The 9,668-nt window shown below is 38.6% G+C and overlaps 1 non-coding gene across 1 annotated transcript; it reads left to right on the forward strand.

Moving 5' to 3' along the window:
- The first annotated feature begins 3,344 nt into the window (after positions 1-3,344).
- LOC126023632 (U1 spliceosomal RNA) lies at positions 3,345-3,508 on the forward strand. Its single transcript, XR_007500739.1, has one exon. It is a non-coding gene; the product is annotated as a U1 spliceosomal RNA (small nuclear RNA).
- Positions 3,509-9,668: the final 6,160 nt, after the last annotated feature.

Here is a 9,668-nt window from a genome sequence, read left to right on the forward strand (position 1 = left end):
GGTCAAGGAGAGTAGCAAAGAAAGTACATGATGAATGTCGGTGATTGTTCTATTGTATCCCTCCTGCCAGTTATAAAACCATGAAACTCTGGCTGGTTAGGTCTGATGCTGGGGGAATGATCAATTATTTACAAGGAATCCAGTTAGGTGAGCTCAGTCTGTCATTGCTTGGACCACGTGGTTAGCTTCTCACCATGTGTGGCCACCATGATAAAAAGACTCAGCCCTGGCATTAATCCAATTTGGAGGCCTCTGATGGCAGATGTCTTGGGCTTTTCATCTCTTGGATCTTGTTTTAGAAGCTGTTGTGTGAGTAGCTGAGTTGGCTTAGAATGATTGCAGGAGTCAATGAGAAGTAGAACTTTCTTATTAACAAAGAACTTGATTTGTTCTACTCGCTGTTAGAAGGTGGAGTTGGGATTCCAACCTCATTGCCTACACCATATTTCACTGAACAAGAACACCTTGTAAAAAAAATATATATATATATTTATATGTGTGTGTGTATATATATGTATATATACATATACACTTCTGTATATTTAAAATATATAAAACGAGGAGTTAGAGAGATAGCACAACAGTAGGGCTTTTGCCTTGCACGAGGCCAACCCAGGACTGATGGTGGTTCGATTCCTGATATCCCATATGGTCCTCCCAGCCTGCCAGGGTAATTTCTGAGTGCAGAGCCAGGAGTAACCCCTGAGCGCTGCCAGGTGTGATCTCCCCGTCAAAAATTAAAATATGTCAAACAAATGGTTGCATATGGATTTATACACATATCTATATATGTATATATAACAAAATGGTTTTTAAAAATTAATCTGGGTCAGAGGCATAGCTCAATCAGCTGAGCACATGATTTGCATGCAGGAGAAATGGATTTGTTCTGTAGGAGCACTGGTTTTATTCGCAGGAGGATGAGGTTTGCTCCGCAGTACCACATGGTCTCCTGAGTACCACTTCTGGGTAGTAAACTGAAACAGCCAGGTATGGCTTCAAAACAAAGTTTCATTTTATAGTGTTTGGGTGTGTGGTCATGTGTTCAAATATCTACAAAAGACAAGATTCCTCAAAGAACTTCTTTTTGTTTTGTTTTGTTTAGGGACCACACCTGACAGTGCTCAGGATTAACTCCTGATTCTGCTCTCAAGGGTTACTCCAGGCAGGGTTTAGGAAACACATAGAATACTGGGGATTGAAGCCAGGTATGTAGTGTGCAAGGCAAGTGCCATACCAATTGTCCTATCTCTGGCCCTATTAGAGAACTTCTTACCACACAAAATCATAGAGACAGCTTTTTACACTATGAATTTCTATCAGATTTTCTGATTTCTTCAATAGCCAGATATCCAAGATGCAGGTATCATTTTACATTCCCCTATAATCCTTATATATACTAAAATTAAAAGGTGACAGCTGGGGCCAGAGAGATAGCATGGAGGTAAGGCATTTGCCTCGCATACGGAAGGATGGTGGTTCGAATCCAGGTATCCCATATGGTCCCCTGAGCCTGCCAGGAGTGATTTCTGAGCATAGAGCCAGGAGTAACCCCTGAGTGCTGCCGGGTGTGACCCAAAAACAAAACAAAAAAAAAGTGACAGCAGCTTACAGGGAAAGTGTTTTCATCTAGTCAGTGTTTTCCCAATGAAATCAAATTTTGTTGTTCTTTTTTGTTTGTTTGTTATTGTGTTTGTTTTTGTGCCATACCCATCGAAGCTCAGGGGTTACTCCTGGCTATGCGCTCAGAAATCACTCCTGGATTGGAGGGACTATATGGGACGCCAGGGATCGAACTGCGATCTGTCCTAGGCTAGCTATTGCAAGGCAGATGCCTTACCTCTAGTGTCACCGCTTCGACCTCTTGTTGTTCTTTTTTGGGGGGAAGGTGGATTCTGCATTCAGGAATCAGTCTTAGCAATGCCCAGGGCATCATATGGCCTTCTGGGGATGGAACCTGGGTAAGCCTTGAACAACACAAATGGCCTTTCCTCTACACTATCGATTTGACCCCTAAAATCAGCAGTGGTGATTATATAAATGCAATGAAAAAAAGTATACTCCTTAAAAGATAAAACTAACAAGATTTTGATACACATTTGGAAAATTATGAAACATATAAATTATCACAGAAACTATATATGGTATTAATTAGTACTAGTTTTTAATACTCATGAACATTATAATATCTGTATGCCATAGTATAGATTTGTGTTATATTTAACATTTATGAATTAACAAATTTTACTTTTTTTTTGTTTGTTTGTTTTTGGCCACACCCAGCGGTGCTCAGGGGTTACTCCTGGCTGTCAGCTCAGAAGTAGCTCCTGGAAGGCACAAGGGGTGGGGGGGGTGGGGAATGATATGGGATACTGGGATTCGAACCAACCACCTTTGGTCCTGGATCGGCTGCTTGCAAGGCAAACGCCGCTGTGCTATCTCTCCGGGCCCAAATTTTACATATTTTATTATTGCAATTTGCCTCTTTAACAGAAAATGTATTCTATTTTAAAAAGAAATATTTTATTATACACAATTCTTAGTGATTTGTTGTGTTTTAACTTGAGTCTAAATTATCTTTTGAAAAGGGGGGCCAATGTACTATAAATAATTAAGTATAATAGATTGTAAATAATTCTCTTTGAGAAGGAATGTCAAATAGACTATAAATATAAATGACAAACTAGAAATAGAGGTTTCAAATAGAATAAGTTATTGAATATAATAGCATCTGATATAATCTAGTAACTTTGTTGAAGAAATTATTAAACTTAAAGGAAAACATTTTAGATAAACTGATTCTAGTTAGTTATTATCTTAATTTATTGAGATTAAATAATCTTCATGAATAAAATAGAATTTTTTCTACTTTGAACTAGCAATCCAACTTAGACCCAAAATAATTTTACTTTTATCTTAAGATCAATACTTGGATCTGAACAAAATTAATTGAAGAAACTGGTATATGTTCTTAGACTAATATTTCCCAAACTTTGCACAGCACACTAATCACCTATAACGATGTTTTTTGGGGGGAGATTAGTTTAATTAATGTATTTATTTTTGTTTTTCTGGCCACACCCAATGACACTCAGAGGTTACTACTGGCTCTGTGCTCAGAAATTGCTCCTGGCAGGCATGGGGGACCATATGGGATGCCAGGAATCAAACCCTGATCATCCCAGGTCGGCCAAGTGCAAGGCAATGCCCTACCGCTGTGCTACCACTTTGGTCCCACCTATAACATTGTTAAAATACAGAATTCCAAGCTACCTTTCAAGAGATTTAAATTCATTGTATCTGGAATTAGACCTATTAATCCACATATTAAAATGCATACCAAAATACTTACCTGGCAGGGGCGATTCCATGATCACGAAGGTGGTTTTCCCAGGGTGAGGCTCGCCCATTGCACTCCGGGCGTGCTGACCCCTGCGATTTCCCCAAATGTGGGAAACTTGACTGCGTAATTTGTGGTAGTGGGGGACTGCGTGCGCACTCTCCCCTGGCAAAAAAAAAAAAAATGCATACCAAATATATGGGATACAGCTAATCTACAGACCACAATTTCAAAACACTGCATTATGCTGAGGTGATTTTCCCCCGATTCATTTAGCCACTAAATAAATAAGACAAGTACTTCTAAGTGGTGAAAATCATCCTTTTTCTGAACTTAAATTAAGAATTATGATACTCTTCGTTGATATTTCATACTTCCTAGTTTAACAGCTCTTTTGTTAGAAGAGATGCATAAGTTAGAGAATTTTGTGATGCCCAGATCTATTCTTTTTTTTTTTTTTTTTGGTTTTTGGGCCACACCCAGCGGTGCTCAGGGGTGACTCCTGGCTGTCTGTTCAGAAATAGCTCCTGGCAGGCACAGGGGACCATATGGGACACCGGGATTCGAACCAACCACCTTTGCTCCTGAATCGGCTGCTTGCATGGCAAACGCCGCTGTGCTATCTCTCTGGGCCCCTATTCTTGATCAGATAATACTACTTCTATTATTTTAAAGAGACACCCACAGTAGTGGGGGAGAGAAAAAGAGGCATAGAGGATAGGAAGGGTCTTATAGAGATAGTGAGGAATGCATGTTGGAGCATTTGGTGGTGTGTGTTTGTTTGTGTAATATGACAATTTGCTTTCCAAGAATTCTAAAATAAGTACTCCTGAAACAGAAAATGACATAAAGCAATTTTCTAAAATTACCTCCAACAATTTCATCATAAAATTTTCTCATATTACAACATCAAATAAGTAATACAATCGATGTTTTGAGAATTTTCTCACAAGTGAGTTATCATTTTCTTTAAATGAATATTTCTATGTTTGGATAAGTTTATTGACTCTAATAGTTTTGATATCCTTTATATTTGAAAAGTATTCACATCTTTATATATTTTTGCTCTTTTCTGAATTAATTTATGCAACAAGAAAATAAAAGCTTGAAAATGCAAACCTGGTTAATAGTAGAGATCCAAGGGAAACATATTGCAGATTTGTTTGGGAGTTTTGGGGTGTGCATGTTTTCTGGGGGGGGCACACATGACAGGCAATGTTCAATAGTTACTCTTGGCCCTGTACTCAGAAATTACTCCTGGCAGGTTCAAGGGATCATCTGGGATACTGAGGGATAGAAGCAGGCTCAGCAGTGTCCCAGGCAAACACCCTACCTGCTATTCTGTAGCTCTGGCCCCTATTTTAGAAGTTTGATAGTTCCAAACTATCATTTTTATTTTCTAGTTCTTTCTCTTCCACTCCAAAAAAATTTTAATATTTATTTTTTCTTTGAAAAGGCCAAAAAAAAAAAAACCTTACTCTACAGCATTATTTACATGAATTATTGAAAAGCAATTTTAGCATTGTGAAGATCAAAGCATATTACGTAAAACCAGTCAATGCATGCTCTAGTATAAGCAGGTTTTTTTTCTTCTTACCTTTATCTATTTCTATTTTTATTACCCACTTGAAGTAGTAAGTACAGTGGGATTTTATTCCTGGCTTTATCCTATCTACAAAGCTATTTCATTCATACTTATCAAATACAAGGCACCAGTATGCACATGAATTTGTAGTAAGTACCTTAAAAGAGAGATGGGTTGAACCCGAGATAGAGTGCAAGAGGTAAGGCAGTTGTCTCAGGAAACTGACCAGATTAGATATTGAGCACCATGTTTGGTCCCCTGAGCATCACCAGGAGTGTGATCCCCCAGCCCTGAGCACAAAGGCAAGAATAAGTCTAAAAACAGGTTAGGGTGGTTCGAAAAAAAAAAAAGAGGAAGAAGAGGAAGGAAAAAGAAGGGAAAGAAATAAAAGAAAGGTAAGTTTTAGCTATATGCATTTATTAGTAATTTATTAGTTATATAATGTATAGCTACTCATCATAATAGGTCTTTGGGGGGAGGGCTGGTTTTTGGTGGGGTTTTTTTGTTGTTGTTGGGTTTTTTTTTTGGGGGGGGGGCCACACCTGGCGGTGCTCAGGGGTTACTCCTGGATGTCTGCTCAGAAATAGCTCCTGGCAGGCACGGGGGACCATATGGGACACCGGGATTCGAACCAACCACCTTTGGTCCTGGATAAGCTGCTTGCTAGGCAAACGCTGCTGTGCTATCTCTCCGGGCCCTTTTGTTTTGTTTTGTTTTTTGAGGGGGTTTTATTTGGTTTGGTTTTGGGCTTTGAGCCACACCTGGCCGGTACTCAGGGATTACTTCTGGCTCTTCACTTAGAAATCGCTCCTGACAGTCTCATAAGGGATGCTGGAGATGGAATTTCAGTTAGTCCCAGGTCAGCAGAAAGCAAAGCAAACTCACTACCCACAGTGCTATCACTACAGCCATCATAAGTGATTTTTAACTATTGTTCTTGCTATCCAGCACTGTTTAATCTTATCTATTACTGTATCTTTGTTTGTTTGTTTGTTTTGGTTTTTCAGGCCACACCTGTTTGATGCTCAGGGGTTACTCCTGGCTAAGCACTCAGAAATTGCCCCTGGCTTGGGGGGACCATATGGGACGCCGGGGGAGCGAACCGTGGTCCTTCCTTGGCTAGCGCTTGCAAGGCAGACACCTTACCTCTAGCGCCACCTCGCCGGCCCCCTATTACTGTATCTTACAGCATTTCTTTCGCATAGCATGACAGTGATTATACTCTACAACGTATCTAGAAGATACTTATCTATTATAATCTAACAAGGGCTTACATCTAGCCCAGTTGAAGCATATTAGCATGATTTATAAACTCTGGGTTCTCAATTATTGATAGATAATTTGATGTTAAAAATGTATTGATGTATAAAAGACTAAAACCAATGTCAACTATGTGATACATCTCTATAAAGTAAATTTAAAAAATGGTAGCTAGGGGCTGGAGAGATAGCATGGAGGTAAGGTGTTTGCCTTTCATGCAGAAAGATGGTGGTTTGAATCCCGGCATCACATATGGTCCCCGGAGCCTGCCAGGAGCGATTTCTAAGCATAGAGCCAGGAGTAACCCCTGAGCACTGCTGGGTGTGACCCAATTCCAAAAATAAATAAATAAATAAAAATAATAATAAATAAGTAAATAATAAAAAAAAGTAGTTAAAACTATCTCACAATCATTGAAGGCCTCAGTAGACCTATTATTTTCTGCTTTGTGTCTGTTCACAAATCATTAGTGAAAACTAACTTCCACACTTCTGTCAGCTTGTAGTTCAAAAAAAATAATTTATTGAGAGCTATTTCTTTTTAGTGTTATCCTCATCATGGGATGAGGTGTATTCATATATTGCTGCAGTGGTTAATTTTAGATTTGAAAACATTTTAGTTTTGTCTTACTTCTTCAGAGTAGATTGTTCTATTACTTACTAACATTCACTTTCAAGGTTGTGTTCCCTTCTGAAGGCTTTAGAGAATTTATATTCTTGCCTGTGACTAATTTATTCCAGCTTCAAAATTTTTGTTTTTCTACTGTCACATTTAACTCTGATTATCAATTGAAAATTTTGTCTACTTTTTCTTTTTTCTTTTTTTTTTTTTTTTTTTGGTTTTTGGGCCACACCCAGTGGTGCTCAGGGGTTACTCCTGGCTGTCTGCTCAGAAATAGCTCCTGGCAGGCACGGGGGACCATATGAGACACCGGGATTCGAACCAACCACCTTAGGTCCTGGATTGGCTGCTTGCAAGGCAAACACCGCTGTGCTATCTCTCCTGGCCCAATTTTGTCTACTTTTAAGGAATTTGGTCATTATTATCCAATAATAGATAATGTAAAAGAATCTCCCACTTCATAGGACTGGAGTGATAATAAAATGGGTAAAACAGTTGTCTTGCATGCAACTTACCTAGGTTCCATCCCCAGTCCACATGTAAGATAATAATTTATTGATTTGTTCTGTAACTGTATATTATTAGAGGATGTTCAGAAGTAAATGAAAACATGTTCTTTTTTTAAATTTATTTATAACTTACTCTGCTTTAAAATGTTTTACCTTTAAGGTAACTTTATAGAAAAGATTCTGAGTAGAGTAGAAAGTTTTTTTAAGAGAAATTTTATTTTATTTTATTTTATTTTATTTTTTAAACAAATCATCGTGAAGTACAAGTTAATAGTTGAATTTCCAAAATGCAATGTTCCAATGCATCTCCCTTCACCAGTGTGCCTTTCTCTCCATCAATTTCCCCAGTTTTTTTTTTAATATATAAAATCTTTATTTAAGCACCCGGATTACAAGCATACTTTTCTTCCTTCTCTTTCCTCCTCACCTTTTTTCTTTTAGGCACCGTGGTTTGCAATACTGTTACTGAAAGAGCATTATGCATATCACCTCACTTCCTTTCAGTTACTAGTTCTTGTCCAGAGTGGTCATTTCCAACTATTATTGTCATAGTGATCCCTTCTTTAGCAGGACATTTTATATTATTGTTCCTAAACCTCTTGAATGCTTGTAACTCTTTGATTTAGAGTGCAAGTGTCTTGCTTTTTTGGGGGGGGGAGGAGTCGCACCCAGCAATACTCAGGGGTTACTCCTGGCTCTACGCTCAGAAATCACTCCTGGGGCTGGAGAGATAGCAGGGAGGTAAGGCGTTTGCCTTGCATGCAGAAGGACGGCGGTTCAAATCCCTGCATCCCATATGGTCCCCCGAGCCTGCCAGGAGCGATTTCTGAGCATAGAGCCAGGAGTAACCCCTGAGCGCTGCCGGGTGTGACCCAAAAAACCAAACAACAACAACAACAGCCAGAAATCGCTTCTGGCAGGCTCAGGGGACCATATAGGATGCCGGGATTTGAACCACCGTCCTTCTGCATGCAAGGCAAATGCTCTACCGCCATGCTATCTCTCCGGCCCCAGAGTGCAACAGTCTTAACACATGTGTCTTTGTTTTTATGCAGCAGTTTTGTAATAATGAATTTTATACATTCAAATATTGTAGCCACTCTAGGAGAAGTCAATCATTTTGTAAGTAATTGCTAGTCTATATTGAATTATACTTTGAGTTTCATATTCATTATTTTGATAGAATCCAATAAGTTCCTGTGTCTTTAATGAGGAAATTAAATTTCCAGTATCATTATGACCAGTGGGTTACTGAATGAAGAATCCAAATACAGATCTTTTTGATTCCCAAATATATCATATTTCCATTATATCCTATTAAGTTTCTATAACTATCGAGTAAATTTGTATATGTGAAGTTTATTATTTCCTGCTCTTTTCATGAACTCCTCATGCTTATACATTATGTACAATGTATTCCATTTTGTCCTTGAGCCACTAATCATGTCTTAAATGTGCAACTGAAATAATTCAAAAGGTCGTAAAAGGAAGCATATTGGTGAGCAACTTTAATTTTTATCTTCATTGTTGATCATCTTTGGACTTAACTAAAACCTTATGTCTGATGTGTAATGCCCTGTACAAGAAATATCTCATGATGTAAATTGCCTCTTTAGGGGGCTGGAGAGATAGTACAGCCAGTCAGACGAGGGTCTTGAGTAAACCCTGAGCACTGTTGTGTGTGGCCCAACATCCAAAAGAAAGAAGATTGCTTCATTTGATGTTTACACCACATAGATATAATAAGACCTGCTATTACATTGTTCCAAAACTTTTTGTATGCAGTTTAAATCTTTTTGCTTTCCAACAAGAAGAACATAGTCCAAATAGAAAAATGTGAATAATTCATTATTGTCTTAGGAGAAAAATCACCTTGGGAGTGAAGCTATAGAATAACCAGTAGAGAACTTGCCTTGCATGAAGGATACTGCCAGCATCCCATATGGCCCCCCAGCCCACCAAGAGTAATTACTGAGTGCTGAGCCCTGATATTTGTCGAGTGTGGCCCCAAAACAAAACAAAAAAATGTTTTTGGAATCTGTACGATTGCAGAGTCACTGGATCATTATACTTCACTTCACTTTATAGTTCTTTGCTTGCTCCCACATAATTGCTGCTCTGATGCATGGTAATTGTACATATGAATGTGGTGCTCATACGCGCACATCTAATTATGAGTCAGGAAATGCACCCTTGTGATGCCATGGATCTCAACAACAATGCCATCAGGATCATAGTCTACAATGAGGTCAGTGACAGGGATCAAACTAACAGCATCAAAGGATATCCTTTATCACCTCTAGGCACATTCCCGTGCCTCTATAGTTCATTTTGGTGAATTTACAAGTCATTG

This window comes from Suncus etruscus, chromosome 11 (genome assembly GCF_024139225.1).
Source record: "Suncus etruscus isolate mSunEtr1 chromosome 11, mSunEtr1.pri.cur, whole genome shotgun sequence".
Classification (NCBI taxonomy): Eukaryota; Metazoa; Chordata; class Mammalia; order Eulipotyphla; family Soricidae; genus Suncus; species Suncus etruscus.